The following is a 16610-nucleotide window of genomic DNA, read 5'->3' on the forward strand; positions in this document are numbered from 1 at the left end:
ACATCCATTTTATGGAAGAGGATGCATATACCTGCTAGGAGGGGAAATAAGACTGCAAAGCCTGTCTTCTCTGCCCAAATGCTGGGCTCTTCCCAATTGACAAAGCTAACTGTTGATGCTAACCTTTCCTAAGACTCAAAAGCAGGACAATGAATGCTCATCTCTGTTTTTTCCCTTGTGTGGAGAGAAAGGATCAAGTCTTTACCACACTCCATTGCCAGCTCTCCTTCCCTCCTGCAGCCCTTCTTTGTTTTCCTATCCCAGAGCCAGGCCTCATCACCACTTTTCAGAAATGCCATCTTACCGGGGCACCACCCTCAGAGGCCCTAAAAGACAGAGTGATTTGGGATTCTCATCTCATCTCCATTTGTCTGCTAGAGTCTGGGCAGACACCAGAACACAGTCATCTAATTAGAAGTCTCGTCTCCTCTGGGGCTCGGGGCTACTGGTGCATGGCTCCCACATTTCCCAGGCAGGGATGGGATGCCTCATCAGCTAGGCTAGCAGTGGAGGCTTCCCCACAAAGGCCTGAGAGGCAAGAGTGTTTCCCAAACCCTGGATTAGGAAGTCAGGAGCCTGGGTATTGCAGACACAGGACCAGGGTTTACATGGATGTGGCTGCTGAGAAGGACATCACCCTGTCTCTCTGAGCCTCACTGTCTTTATCTGTATGGTAGAATTATCATTGTACCTACCTCCCAGGCTTGTTGGGCTTATGTATATAAAGTCATGACCTCAAGATCCCCTGACCTCTACCCCATTCCTTTAATGTCCCCCTGGCTTTTTCTCCTCCCTTTCTAAACTCTTTATTGGTATGGTTAGAGAGGAAGAATATAGCAGTGATTGAGAACATGCACATTGGAGTGACCTGCTTAACTATATATTTGGTCCCTGACTTTTTCAGTTATGATATCTTGAGCACATCACTTCACCTCATTGAAGCCCAATTTCCTCATCTATAAATTGGAGATGATCATCCTGGACCCTCCTTGTATGATTGTTGTGATTGTAAAGTGGGGCATATAGTAAGTGCTCAATAATTATCCTCTGTCATTATCATGAAGCAAATATGGGGATGCACTCTTACTTCTCATTTACTATGTGGATGATAGAGCAATGTTCTCTTCCAGGAACCTCATCATCTATGTGCTTTGACAACCTCAGGACTCAGCTTGCGGGGGCCCTCCTCTGCAAAGCTTTTCCTGAGAGTTGTCCTCCTCCTAACCTGTGTTCAGCTTTCCTTTCAGCCCTCTGAGCTTCCTCCATCATAGGGCTTTGCATATGGCATTCTTTATGTCTGTCTTCTGTGTTGGACTTGGATTTCTTTGGGACAGGGCTCATGCATTAATACCTGTGTTTTTGGTACTTTGGGCAGCACCTCGGACAGCACCTTGCATCTATTTGGAACTTTGTTGAAAGGATAAAGACACTAAGAGCTTAAAGCAGTGCTTCTCAAAGCAATTTGACCATGCAAAATACATTTTACACAGCAAAACTGGTGATGCGTGTGTGCACACACACACACACGGTGGGAGATAAATGCTTATATCGGTTTGATATTTGTTTCACATTTCATTACACCCAATGCACTCTGATAATTCCTCCCTTCTCCCCTCCCTTCCTCTTCTCATCTATTTCATTTTTAAATGTCTGGGATCTACTAAATTCATTTCAGAACTAACTGTTCTGAGTTGAGAAGCAGTGTCTTGTAATGCTAAGAGCATGAACCATTGGAAAAAGTTAGGCCAGGGTTCAGATTCCAAAACCATAGCTTACCAATTATGTATCCTAAGAACATCACTTTAACTCTATAAACCTCAATTTATTTATCTGTGAAATGGAGCTAATAATTGTACCTGCTTCCTAGGTTTCTTGTGAGAAGTTAATGAGATAATAGGAATAAAGCAGTAAGCATAGAGCTTGGTATGTATTGAGTCTTTAACAAATGGTTGTCGTTATCAGAATCATTCATGGAAGTCTTGTATGACTTTACTCTTTTCCCTCACGACCTTCCCAAGTCTCGGTATTCTCTTAATCTTTGTCCTCAGTCTCATTCACTTCCCCATAGGCCACTGACAATGATCTCACCACTCTCAGAAGCATAAGAATGAGCCATGGATTCACAGTGGTGTAGCCTGAGGAGGTGATTTGAGGGAAGACAGCAGAAATCTCATCACTGACCCATGGGGTGAAGGAAATACCCAGTGGTATGGAATCTGCCCTTTCCCTGATTCCTCCTGATGCTAGTGGGAAGTATTTAAAGATCTCAATTAACTGCCACATCTAATTTAATCCCTCCTCCAGTGACTCGATGGAGCCCAAAGACTTTTCTCCCCAGCTCTTCTCCCTCCCCCTCAGCAATTTCAAGGTCCAGGACCCTGGCCAGCATGAGAGGAGAGTGTGGAAACTAAGACATAAATCAAACTTACATCAGGAATACAGTCACCTATCACCAGGACCTCAGGATGCCTGGTCATCCCTCCAAGAACCATGAGCACTGTTAGAGAAAAGTCACAAAAACAATTCAACATTATTCCAATTCTTGCTTGCCATCCTGCATTTCTTGGCCTGGAGATTCCCTTACCCTCAAAGTCAATGCTTCTGGAGTAAGCAGAGCAGTACGAAATGGCTAAGGGCCCCTCTTGGAGGCTGGACCTATATCACAACAGTATATGCATGTGATACCTCCTAGTATGGTGCTTAGGAGTCAGGCAGATCTGGTTCTAACACAAACTCTGCCACCAACCAGCTGTGTGCCCTTGGTCCAGTAAGTTAACTTCTCTGTTTCTCCATTTCCCCTTTGGAATTTTAACAATATCAAAATACTACCTATTAGATTATACAACAAAATAAAATAATGCACTTTAAACATCTGGTATCTTTGATTCCTCAGTAAATTTCAGAGTCATCCTTATTATTGCTGTTACTGTTGTTGTTTTAATTAACAATAATTGCAAATAAGCACTTTAGCTTCTGAATTTAATGCTAGAATATTTTTTAACATGAAGAATTCTTGAGCTCCACTCTCATCATCTCCTTTTGACCCGGGAGAACCCAGTTGTTCCTGTGGACTTGCAATCTTGTTATTTCCTAGGCAAGGGCACTAGATGCACTGACATTTGCTTGAACTTAAGCCTGCAAGGAAGGAAGAAGCAGTTCTTTCCTTCTGAATACCAGATAGTTTCTAACTGCTGCTGAATAGGGGTAGAATATAAATAGCGGGTCAGAGAAAAAATACCCTCGTTTCTTTTTTTTCTTCTTCTTCTCTGGCCTCAAATCTTTCTCTCATCTCCCAGAAATGACTGATTTCACTGCTATCCTGCCACCTACCTTGCACTGTGAGTTCCTTAAGGCCAGATGTGATCACTTCTTACTCTATTTCAATGTCCAGATCAGTGTGTAGCACTTAACAGAAGCTACATATATTGGGGGCTGAATCTGTGACCCCTGCTTATCTGGCCTTTGCTTTCTCTCCTCCATCACTTCCCCCAACTCAGACACATTTTTATTTAACTAATTAGTTTAAAGAGCAGAAATTTAGCAAGCTGTATCAGCTATTTCTCCCCCTCGCTGATGCTGAATTTTAGTAAATTCAGAGATGTTTCCCTCATAACTTTGAAGGAAAGAATCTCATTCTCTGATCTTGGTTAGCAATGAAAGAACCAGAGGTCAGAAGACACAGCATAAAGAATCAGAGCAATTTGAGCACCCATGTAACTACCACTCTGGACAAAAAAGAAGACATTGCCAAGACCTCAGAAGCTCCCCATATTTCCCTCCTCCCTCCTTCCTTTTCCCTGGAGACAACTACTATCTTGCCTTTAACTGAAATCACTTTATTGTTTTCCCTTAGAGTCTAACTACCTGTGTTTGCATCATTAAAAATAGTTTAATTTTCCTATTTTTGAACTTTATATGATAGAATTGTAATCTGTATATTATTGTTTTCTTCTTTCACTTGTTATGTTTGAAAGATTCACCCATGTTGTTGCATATAGTTCTAGTCTATTCATGTTTATTGCTGTGTAAGTCATTGTATGAATATACACAATGCATTTATCTATTCTGTTGATGGGCAGTGTCATAATTTCTTTACATGTTGTGGTACTGTGAAATATATATTTGGTCTTTGTTCTGGTTTCCCTTTCTTGGCATACAACTCCTAAAATCATTGCAATCTTCAAAGAGATGAGTGCCTTTTTGTTATGCTAATAGATTGACTGGTGGGGATGGGAGGTGCTCGCAGAGAAGACCAAGGCAGGATTAGAGGGTTAGGACTTTTCAGCCCCACTCCCTAACCTCTGGAAAGGGGAGAGGGGCTGATCGCCAATGGGCAGGGATTTAATCAATCGTGTCTACGTGAAGAAGCTTCCATAAAAAACCAAAAGGAGAGGACTTAGAGAGCTTCCAGAGAGATTAACAAAGGTTTCCAGAAGCTAGAATGCCTGGAGAGGGCATGGGAGTTCCATGCCCCTTCATACACACCTTGCTCCTATGCATCTCTTCTATCTGGCTGTTCATCTGTATCCTTTGTAATATCCTTTATAATAAACCAGTAAACATAAGTAAATGTTTTCCTTAGTTCTGTGAGCCGTCTTAGCAAATTAATTGAACCCAAGGGAGAGGGTCACGGAAACTCTGATTTACAGCTGATTGGTCAGAAGCATAGGTAGCAACCTAGTACTTGAAATTGGCATCTGAAGTTGGGGGCAGTCTTGTGGAACTGAGCCCTCAACCTATGGCATCAGATGCTATCTCCAGGTAGATAGTGTCAGAATTGAATTAGAAGACATCCAGCTGGTGTCCCTTGTAGAACTGATTACTTACTTGATGTGTAAGGATAAAAACCCACATATCTGGTATCAGAAGTATTATACTGATTATGTGGTGAGAGTACAGTAAGAGAAAACAGAGTTTGTGTTTTCTTACATTATAACATGTTAAGGTTGTTTGTGACATTTTCTATTATTGATAATGATGGCATGGATATCTTTACAGACATCCCTAACTATTCAAATAGGACAGACTTCTAGATGCAGAATTTTTGATCAAAGACTATGGCCACTTTTTAAACTTCCTCCAGAATGGTTGTACCAATTTGCACTTCCACCAGCAAAGTACATTTCTGTCTGTGTCCTCACACTATTGCCAATGTCAGTTTATTTGCATTTGTTTTAATTATGCCAATTTGACAGGAAAAGGATGTTGTCTCAAGATTGTAGAAATTTTCATTTGAGTGCTAGTGAGTCTGGGCACCTCCCTTCTTTACATTTATTGGCCATTTGTATTTGTTCATTTGTGTATTGCCTTTTTATATCTTTTTGCTGTTGACATACTTGATGTGTGTGCCTTTTAATAACAGTTCACCTTAGTGCCTGGCTATGGTGAAGCATCAGTTAGTGATGTTGGAGCGTTTGGGAAGTACAGGGTGGATGGAGGAGAAGGACGGGACTTCTCAGAGGCTCATAGATCTCAAGTGGATCTGCCAGGTGGATAGTGATTTGGAAGCTTATTGTTCAGAAACCAAAGAGGAGAGTTGTGCATTCAGCCCCATGCTGGGGCGAAAACAATGCTTCCTGGACCAGAGGCCATTTGAGAACAAGTGATCCTGCTCTGATTGAATCTGCCTTCTACCTCTTTTGTGCCCAAGAAGTCTCTTTATGATGATGACTGCCTGGGTTTCAGGAGTGTGAGGGGGATGTGGATAAAGGGAGAGAATACATGAAGCTTGGCCTGAAGCTTAGGATTTGAATTGCCAGCATCCAAAACTGAATGTATACCTCCTTTTGTTCTCTCTGCCCTTATTCTTTCTTTGACAGATATCAATAGAATGCTCACGGTGTGCCAGGCAATGTGCTGGATGTTCGAGGTGTTTCATTCTAGCTGGCTGTGTCCCCCACTTCAGTAATTGTCAACTCCATCTTCCCAGTTGTTAAACTAAGAAGTTGAGAGTTATCCATGACTCTGCTCTTTCTGCAATATGTTACGGCCTATGCACCAGCAAATTCTTTCAGCACTGCCTTCAAAATATATCAAGAATATGAAAAATAACCCAAATGTCCATCAAAAGGTAAATGGATAAACAAATGTATTACCTCCATACAATGGAACACTACTCGGGAATAAAAAGGAACAAATGATTGGTACATGAACAACATGAGTGAATCTCAAAATAATTGTGCTTAGGGAAAAAGCCAGACATGAAAGAGTATTGAATGATGCTATTTATAGAAAATTCTAGAACTTAATCTATAGTGACAGAAAGCACATCGTGGGTTGCCTGGCAATGGGCAGAGACAGGCAGGATTTCAAAGTGGCACAGGAGACGTTTGGGAGGTAGGTATGTTCATTACCTGGATTGTGGTAGTTTCTCAGGTATACACATATATCAAATCTTATCAAGTTGTATTCTCAAGTATGTACAGTTTATGAATATGCCAATTCTACCTAGGCAAAGCCATTAAGAAACTTACCCAGAATCTGACCTGTTCTCACCATCCCTGCTGCTGCTGCTTCATCCAAACTACCACCACCACTCACCTGGTTAACCCATGCTCTTCCAGCACTCTCCCTTGCTTCCCCATGCTGCCTTCTCCTCCTCCTCCTCCTCCTCTTCCTCCTCCTCCTCCTCTTTCCCCTCCTCCTCCTCCTTTTAGACAGAGTCTTACTCTGTCGCCCAGGCTGGAATGCAGTGGTGCAATCTTGGCTCACTGCAACTTCTGCCTTCTGGGTTCAAGCAATTCTCATGCCTCAGCCTCCCAAGTAGCTGGGACTACAAGCGTGCACCACCACGCCTGCTAATTTTTGTATTTTTAGTAGAGATGGGGTTTCACCATGTTGCCCAGGCTGATCTTGAGCTCCTGACCTCAAGTGACTTGCTCACCTCCGCCTCCCAAAGTGCTGGGATTACAGGTGTGAGCCACCGCGCCAGGTCCCCCATGCTGTCTTCTTAACAGAGTCCACAGTGATGCTTTCAAAAGCAAGGTGACGTCACATCATGCCTCTGTTCAGAACCATCCAATGGCCTCCATGTCTTCCCATCACACCAAGGGCACTTAACTGACACACTGTGAGTGTATTGCCTGTCCTGCCACCATGGTGACATAAGCTCCATGAAAGCAGGTCCATTTTTCTTTTCTTTTTCTTTCTTTCTTTCCTTCTTTCTTTCTTTCTTTTTTTCTTCCTTCCTTCTTTCTTTCTTTCTTTCTTTCTTTTTTTCTTTCTTTCTTTCTTTCTTTTCAATGGAGTCTTGCTCTGTCACAAGTCTGGAGTGCAGTGGCATGATCTTGGCTCACTGCAACCTCCACCTCCCGGGTTCAAGCGATTCTCCTGCCTCAGCCTCCCGAGTAACTAGGGCTACAGGTGTGCACCACCATGCCCAGCTAAGTTTTTTTTTTTTTGTATTTTTAGTAGGAACAGGGTTTCACTATGTTGGCCAGGATGGTCTCAATCTCTTGACCTTGTGATCTGCCCGCCTTGGCCTCCCAAAGTGCTGGGATTACAGGCGTGAGCCACCGCACCTGGCCAGATCCATTTTTCTTCAGTGAAATAGATAATGAGTACAATAGCAAATTTGAAGAGTTCCCAGACTATTGGCGGAGACATATGTAAATACAGTTTAAAAATAGGGCAATAATTTCTATAATAAAGAACTCCCAATGAAAGCACCTAAACCATCTTAGGGTGAAGTCAAGCATGGTTTCTCGGAGGAAGCAGCATCTAAGTGGAGGCCTGAGAGATACATAGGATGCCACGAGGAAGAAGACAGTTTTTGCCTTCATGGAATGGCATATATCACACCATGTGATAAATGCTTTAGTGGGGAAAGCAAGGGGGCTGAGGAGCAGAGAAGTGGGGGCTTGACCCAGCCTGGGGAGGGTCTGGTAACACTGACAAAGTTTCTTATAATGAATCACTTCCTTGCTGGGATGCGTCCACATCCTTTCACTCAGTCTCCACAATTCCACATTTGGGAGACTGTTGCCTGGATACAGACTGTGGCCTCAGGAACCAAGGAATTGAACCCAGATTTGGGAGATGCCCAGCCGTCACATTTCCCTGTTGCTTGCTTCCTTTTTATTTAAATTCTACTGTACTAATTTCTATCAAGTATAGTTGTTCTCCACCCTCATTTTGTATCAGAATTGCTGGGAACTTAAAAAAAAAAAACATAATTGTGTTCCACCTAGACTGATAGAATCTAAATCTCTAAAGGAGTAGCTTAAACATGAGTATCTTTTAAAAACTCACTGTTTTAAAAAATACCCATGTTTTTAAACTGTTAAAAACAGCTTTTTAAACTGTTTTTAAAACATACCCATGTTTAGGCTACTCCTGTAGCCTATCTACTTTAAAACAGCTAGCTACTAGCTAGCACTAGTAGCCTAAATGTAGGTTTAGGGTGGGTGGGTTTTTTTGTTTTGTTTTGTTTTGTTTTGTTTTGTTTGTTTGTTTCAACTCACTGTGCAGTGAGTTTAAAAAATTCACTGTGGGCTGGGTGCAGTGGTTTACAACTAATCCCAGCACTCTGGGAGGCTGAAACAGGAGGATTGCTTGAGCCCAGGAGTTCAAGACCATCCTAGACAACATAGTGAGACCCCATATCTACAAAAAATAAGAAAAAATTAGCCAGGACTGGTGATGCATGCCTGTAGTCCCAGATACTTGGGAGGCCAAGGTGAGAGGATTGCTTGAGCCCAGGAAATTGAGGCTGCAGTGAGCTGATTTTGCTACTGCAGTCTGGCCTGGGTGACAGTGCAAGATCTGTCTCAAAAAAATAAAATAATAATAATTGTGCACCTGAGAACCACAGATGTTATTCAAGGGTCAGGGGCAGTTGTCTTACTTGGAGTCCAGTCATTCACTTATTCCTTCATTTCATTCCTGCCTCCGGGCCTTTGCACTTAACCTTTCCCTCTACCTGGAATATTCTTCCTTTGGTTTTCTGCACATCTCTGTGCTTCTCATTCTTTGAGTCTCAGTTCAAATGCAGAGGCCCTCACTGACTATCTTCCTTCTCCATCTAAAACACTTTCTCTCTACTCTCCCCACCCTGGAGAATTTCTCCCTATCACGTCACTTGATTTATTTCCTTCACAGCACTTATCATAACTTGAAATGACCTTATTTACTGCTGTATCTCTAACACTAAAGAAATGAACCATTTCAGTAAAGAGTGAAGAGATCTGATACACATAAAGAAAGCACTTAGTGCAGTGCCCTTTACATGGTAAGGATTAGAAGATGGTTGCAATGTTTATGAATGAATTAATAAATGATTATTATGAATGAAGCAATATACAGGCCTATGATGAAAAAGATTAGCTCTCTGACATATAGAAAATGCTGTGAGATACTGAGCCACTACCTCATTTTTATTAATCAGTTAGATGCTAAACTCTCTGAAGGCAGGGACTGTGTCTTGTTCATTATGATACGACCAGAACTTAACAGAGTGCCCGGCATAACAAGATGTTCTGATTTAGAAACTGCTGGGTTACAAATAACAGAATCTCACTCAAGCTAGTACAAGCAGGAAAAAAAAACGTATTTATCAGAAGAATAAAAGAGTCTCAGGGAACCCAACAATAGGAAGGGGAAGTGGGCCAATTATGGCACTTGAACCAAAAACCAAAAAGTGACCAGGAACCTAGCAGTTTTCTTGTGTCTCTCCAAAGCTGTGTGATCTTCGTTTCTTTCTGTTTGCAAACTGGTTTTCTCCCCTCCATGGGCACATGGTTGTTCCCAGCCCAGGCTTTACAAACCCCACCTGCTTCAAATGTCCTACAGAGATTGAATAGTTTGCGTTCCGAATTCTCAGGGAAGAGAAAATCTGATTGACTTTAGCTCCTGCCAATCATTCACTCCCAGGCCAATCAACTAGAGCCAGGGGGTGGGAAGAATGGATAGGATCATGTTGCCTGCTGCCTATCTAGCAGAGACTGGAAATATCTCTTTGAAAAAATGGAGTCTTAGTTCAGATTTTCCCCTGAAGGCAGAGCTTGAGAGAAGAGCTTGCATGCAGGTGTACTGGTTGGGAAGAGTTGCCAGGGAACAGGGGAAGGTGGCTTGGAAGATTGAAATAGGGAAAGCCAGTCTAAAGGTGTGTTACTGAGCTAAGATGTGGGCAACTAGGGCTGAAATTCAATAGGGCCCCTCTGAGAACTGTGTAAAATGCATCTCAATGGCCTCCTGAGAATGGGTGAGGGGCGAATTTATCCACCAGCTCCTGTCCTCCTTTGGTCAAGGGTTGCCCTAAGGGTGTTAACTCCATCACATTTCCAGTTTTGCATATGCACCAGCAAGGCTCTTGGATCAAGCCCTACAGCAGAAAGCAAGCAGTATGTGGTGCCGTGGAAGCAAGATGCTAAGAAAATACACCTGCGAACAGTGATGTAGCAATGGCTGGAGCGAGACAGGTGGGCCAAGAAGATATGAGGTAGAGCATATGAATTGTCTAGCACAGGAGGAATGAGCAGGTTGTCTATGAGAGCATAAGGGTGGGTGAAAATGATTCTTATCTCCAGTGTCTGCTCAATGAATGTTTTCTGAATAAGTGAATGAAAAAGATAGAAAGGTTCTTGGAGGAAGCAAGATTTTAAGACTCCCTTCAGTGTATGAAGACTGAAGGCCTGTACATGGAGGGCATGTAAATAATAATGATTTGTTCGCAAGTATTTTTGTACCAAGGACTATTAATTTTATTGATAAGTCTGTGATGTAGTTTGGACGGTAGATGATATTACCCCCCATTTGGGGATGAAGAACAGACCTAGCCAGGCTGAGCATTTATTCTAGGTGCCTGATGTCTGCATCGAAGCAAAGTTCAAGTTTTCGTCGGCTTTGCCCTCCTGTAAATTATGTGGCTGCAGCAAGACTACAAGCTTATCTGAAGTACTAACTTCACCTCCATTTTCATACTCCCTCCTCTGTTGTAATTCAGCACAGTGAATACAGAGGCTGTTAAGATCTAAAGTAGTTTCTAATTTTGTTTCATTATGACTATGAATGCAACTCTCAGGACCCATCCCTACGGTCTTAACTAAACTTAGTCTTTCAAGCTATGAAAAGGTGAGATAAAGATCTGAATGGAGACTCCAGTGGAGGTGGAGGGCTGGGCTGACTCAGCCCCGATAAACCTGCAGTCGAGAAATCAATAGAACCTTTTGGATGCTGCCATTATCCAACAAGGAAAAAAATTTCAAAAATAAATTGTGGCATGGAGTAAGATCAGATGAAGCAGATAGCAGGTTTTGCTGACTGTAGGGGCTGTGTTCGGGATGGCACAGGAAGGAGAGAATTAGCGATTTAATGAACTCAGTTCTCTCCCTGCTTTTGCTATGCAAGTGTTTTCTCACTGATTGAAAAAAAGACTGAGGCCAAAGGTGAGCCAACAAATCCCAGTTTCTGCTTGAACTTCACCCCAAAGCTGACCCTCCCCTGAAATCTAGGATCAGCTTAGACTTGCAGCCTAGACCAAGAGGACTTGCAGAGCGGTTAACCCCTGTAGCCTTGAAGTCATGGATTTGAGTCAGGCTTCACCACACTGTATGCCATTGAGCAAGTTATTTCACCTGTGTATGAGCCTCAGTTTCCTGATCTCGATCGGGCTGCACGCGGACTGGGGCTGGAGGAGAGCCATTGCACAAGCGAAATGTTAGGATGTTATGAGAAGAGGAGGAGATGAAGGCTGAGCAAGAACAAGCTGCAAGGGTATGCCAGGCACAGATTTGACTCTTCCTGTCTCGACTCCAGGATTTTGGGAACCCTCAAAAATGCCTCCACTGAGGTGGTCTGTGGTTAAAGTTCATATATTGATTGGTGCAGTTTTTCAATGGTAATAACTGCAGTTACTTTTGCACCAACCTAATGAGTTCATTTAAAACCTTCTTGAAGGTGCTGATTGCAGGGTGTTGCTGATTAGCAGGAGGCAGATTGGGTGCAGAGAACAACTGCAGGATAAGACAAGGATTCCCCTAAGGAGGACTCACCTGCCCCTCGGCTCCTCTGGGCTCTGCTCCCTGCCTAGTCTCAGGGCCAGGTGTTTCTTCTACTTGCCGCAGGTGACCTCTCTGGACTTTATTTCTTGCCTGCCTACACTATTGTTACCTGCGAGACCTATCTGTCTTTTTTTTTTTTTTTTTTTTTTGAGACAGAATCTCCCTCTGTCGACCAAGCTGGAGTGCAGTGGCGCAATCTTGACTCACTGCAACCTCCGCCTCCCGGGTTCAAGTGATTCTTCTGCCTCAGCCTCATGAGTAGCTGGGACTACAGGCGCGCACCCCAACGCCAGGCTAATGTTTTTGTATTTTTAGTAGAGATGGAGTTTCACCATATTGGCCAGGCTGGTCTCGCTCCTGACCTCATGATCTGCCCACCTTGGTCTCCCAAAGTGCTGGGATTACAGGTGTGAGCCACTGTGCCCGGCCTGCCTGATTTCTCTTAATCCTGGCCCCTCCCTTCTGGTTAGCTCAGTATTGCTAATAATGATACTTTAAGTGTTGATTAGGATATGACTACCCCCAAAGCAACACCAAAAGCCTCATACAAGCTGAGGATCCGGTCTAAGATGTGCTCCCTCTGATCTCCCCACAAAGCTCTTGTGGGTGGGTGTGGCTGGTTTTCAGGCACAGGATCCTGAATGGGATCAGCCTGTGAATACAGCTACTTCCTCTCCCTGTCCCATGACTTCACCCAGCATTCTTCTACCAATCAGTGGCCTCCAGACTTCAGTCCACTCCAGAAACCTTAAAAAACTTTAACCTCAAATTCCTCGAGGAGATGGATTTGAGATTTCAGTGACCCTTTAATTAAACCTCTTTCTATTCTGCAGCCTGGTGTCTTGTCTTGACTTGCTGGGCACGTCGGGCAATGAACCTATTACAGTTACAGGGGTGTTAACCCCCTGCACTTCCAGGGTTTCCCCTGCCTAAGGCTGAACAGGTTCTTGCAGCTTTAGAAAAAGCATTGAGGCAGAGAAGCAGAGAGGTTCTGGGCTCTGGAAAGATACTTTAGGTGGGATGATGTCAGCGTGCCACAGTCAGTGGAGAGCTGAGGGGATGTGACTTGGGCACCAGAAGCATCTGTTACCTCAGCAAAGCTGCTGTGTGCAAGATCAAGACTTGCAGATGTTACTGGGTCAGGAGGAAACAAATGAAATGGCATTACCTACAGGTATTTAAAAGTCAAAATAGGCCGGGCGTGGTGGCTCACGCCTGTAATCTCAGCACTTTGGGAAGCGGAGGTGGGTGGATCACTTGAGTTCAGGACCAGCCTGGCCAACATGGAGAAATCCCGTCTCTACTAAAAACACAAAAATTAGCCGAGCATGGTGGCACATGCCTATAGTCCCAGCTATTCAGGAGGCTGAGGCAGGAGAATTGCTTGAACCTGGGAGGCAGAGGTTGCAGTAAGCTGAGATTTCGCCACTGCACTCCAGCCTGGGCACAGAGCGAGACTCCTATCTCAAAAAAATAATAAATAAACAAATGTCAAAATGAATAAAAGTTCTAGAACTTTCTAATCTTAAAAACCTATTATGGTAACACACACGCATGCTCACACACAAGAGACTTCCCAGTTCTCTCTACTGCCTCTTCACCTCCCGAATTACTTTCTTCCACTGTTCGGAAAAGAAAACATTTCTGCAGCCCGTGCCCTGAGGAGGTGGGTGCTTCTCAGGATTTCCAAGCAGCCCTTACTGGCAACCCAAGTGTATTAGGCAATTCTTGCGTTGCTATAAAGCACTACCTGAGACTGCGTAATTTATAAAGAGAAGAGGTTTAGGCTGGGCATGGTGGCTCATGCCTATAATCCCAGCACCTTGGGAGGCCGAGACAGGCGGATCACCTGAGGTCAGGAGTTCGAGACCAGCCTGGCCAACATGGTGAAACCCCGTCTCTACCAAAATTCAAAAATTAGCTAGATGTGGTGGCGGGAGCCTATAATCCCAGCTACTTAGGCGGCTGTGGCAGGAGAATCGCTTGAACCCGGGAGGCAGAGGTTGCAGTGAGCCAAGATTGTGCCACTGCTGCACTCCAACCTGGGCGACAGGGCAAGACTCTGTCTCAATAAAAAAAGAAAGAAAGAAAAGAAAAGATGTTTAATTGGCTCATGGTTCTGTAGGCTTTACAAGGAGCATCATACGAGCATCTCCTGGTTTCCAGTGAAGCCTCAGGGAGCTTTCATCCATGACAGAAGGTGAAGGAAGAACAGACACATCACATGGCAAAAGCAGGAACGACAGAGAGAGAGAGTGGCAGGGGGAGAGGTGCCACATACTTTTAAATCACCAGATCTCGTGAGAACTCACGACCACGAAGACAGCACCAAGCCATGAAGAATTCGCCTCCATGACCCAGACACCTCCCACCAGGACCCACCTACAGCAATGGAGATGACAATTCAACATGAGGTTTGGGCAGGGACAAATATCCAAACTATATCACCAAGCGTTTAAAAAAAATTAAAAACTTGTGTACACATGTTAAAAACACAGAACCTCAGCATCTCAGGGGCAAGACCAATTAGCAAGGGGTTGTTGTATATCCATTCAAAGGGAAGTGTCAGAGGTCTGATAGTTTGGACCCTGCCTATTTAAGGCCTGTGTTGGGTTGTCATCCACTCAACCGCATTTTCTCATCCCCATTTCCTCACCCTGTGGCCTTCATGCTTTGTTTCCCACTCCAGGTTCTGTTCTGATCTTGGCTTGGAACCCTGATGCCTGTCTGTTCTGGCATTGTCCTGCATGCTAGGCATGTCAGAGACAAGAAAGATGGTGAGAGGGACAGCCTCTTAGGTGCACAGAGGTCCCATTTTCTAAACGGATATTCATTTGGATAGCGAAATGAAGCTCTGAGTTTGACTTGATACTCTGAGCTTCCCTCCTAGATAGGAGCATCAGTGATAACTCCCCATGTGATCAATGAAAACGCCGAGGCCCTGAGCGGGGAAAAAAGACTCAGCCCAAATCCCAGCAAAGCATTCATGGCCAGGCACATAGTAGGCACTCAGTAGTCACTTGATTATTGTGAGAGGCCGTTTATTATTATAGCTGAGAGCTCAGGGTTTGGGGTTGGATAGATTGGTGTCATGCCCTAACTCTGCCTTTTCAGTAGCTAAGTGCTATTGAGCAGATGACTTAGCTCTCTAAGACTTAGTATTCCTGACTATAAAATGAGAATAATAACAGCACTTGTGGGTTGTTGAGAAAATTCTGCAAGATTGTGAGCTCTGCAGAATGTTTGACAGATAGTAGAAGTTACGTGATGATGATGATGATGATGATGATGATGATGAAGAATTAACCAGTCCTGAGCACCTGGGTAGTTAGATCATTCCTCAGCCATCTGACCTCTGAGAGTTTAGCAACCTCCCCATCTACCTTGCAGGTGAGCAGAGGCAGAGGGCTCCCAATGCTGTTTTTCTGGCTTGCCGATAATTGTTTCTCATACAAGCCAGTGTTTTATTGATTCACTATTGATTTTTGCATGGGGCCAGGGAAATTCTTGGTTCATAAAGACAAAGGCAGCATTTTCCAGCCCAGGGGTCCCTGGTGGGTGTCAGGGGCAATCACTTCCTGACTTGAATGGCTGACGTCTGCCTTGCTTGGGACAAATTCTTAATCAGAATCAGCCCTTCCCAATGGCCCCCTGTCTCTCTTGTGTCCCTTTATTGCTTCCATCAACCCTTCCCCCACTATCCCCCTGCTGGCTCCTTTTGACCTTTAATAAGCACTGCTTTTGTGCAGAGCTGGTGGTGAGTTATTGCCATGTGAGCAGCTCCCCAGGGCAGGCCACCCCCCAGCCCCTGGCCTCACTGCAGCTTGTAAGGGAAAATTACATTTTGATCTACATTCCCCATTTCCATTCTCTGTCACCTGGCTTTGGAGACAAAAGGAAGAAAATAATGTTTTCTTGTCGCCTTTCTCTGTCTTCCTCCTGGGTGATGCCTGTGCACACTTTCCTCTCCTCCCCCAGCTCTTTCTTCTTTCTGTTCAGTTGGGGAGAGAAAATGACCTTGTCGGGGATCTTCACCTACATCATCCACCCCTGGAAACCTGGGTTATCAAAAAAGCCCCAGCAGTCGGGGCAAGATAACCCCTGAAAGTTGGAGATGGGCCTTGAGAAGAATAAAAAAAGCCATTTATCTTCAAGCCTTCCGTGACTTCTCGAGACCAGGCAAGGCTCTCCTATTAGATTGTTCTCACCACACCATGCACCTCTTCTTTCTCCTTCGCTTTTTTCTACATAATACAAAATTCACTTTTTAAACCATTTTAAAGTATACCATTCAGTGGTTTATTGTATATTCACAATGCTCTGCAACCATCACTGCTATCCAATTCCAGAACATTCTCATCACCCCAAAAAGAGATCCTGTACTCATTAAGCAGTCACTCCCCATTCGCTCTCCCCAGCCTCTGGCAAGCACTAATCTACTTTCTATCTCTATGGATTTGGTTATTTTGGACATTTCATATAAATGGAATTACATAATATGTGGCCTTTTGTGACTGGCATTTTTTACTTAGCAAAATATTTTCACAGTTAATCCATGTTGTGGCATGTGTCAGCACCTCATTCTTTTTTATGGCTGAATAATATTCCATT

The 16610-nt window shown here is 43.9% G+C and overlaps 1 long non-coding RNA gene across 1 annotated transcript in view; it reads left to right on the forward strand.

Annotated features, from left to right (window-relative positions):
* The first annotated feature begins 6290 nt into the window (after nt 1–6290).
* The window catches only part of LOC129525883 (uncharacterized), a 31524-nt gene continuing 21204 nt past the window's right edge, over nt 6291–16610 (forward strand). Inside the window, exons 1-2 of the long non-coding RNA XR_008670419.2 lie at nt 6291–6336; nt 10285–10418. This is a non-coding gene — a long non-coding RNA (uncharacterized lncRNA). The remainder of the gene's footprint in view (nt 6337–10284; nt 10419–16610) is intronic.

This window comes from Gorilla gorilla, chromosome 10, assembly GCF_029281585.2.
Source record: "Gorilla gorilla gorilla isolate KB3781 chromosome 10, NHGRI_mGorGor1-v2.1_pri, whole genome shotgun sequence".
Taxonomy (NCBI): Eukaryota; Metazoa; Chordata; class Mammalia; order Primates; family Hominidae; genus Gorilla; species Gorilla gorilla.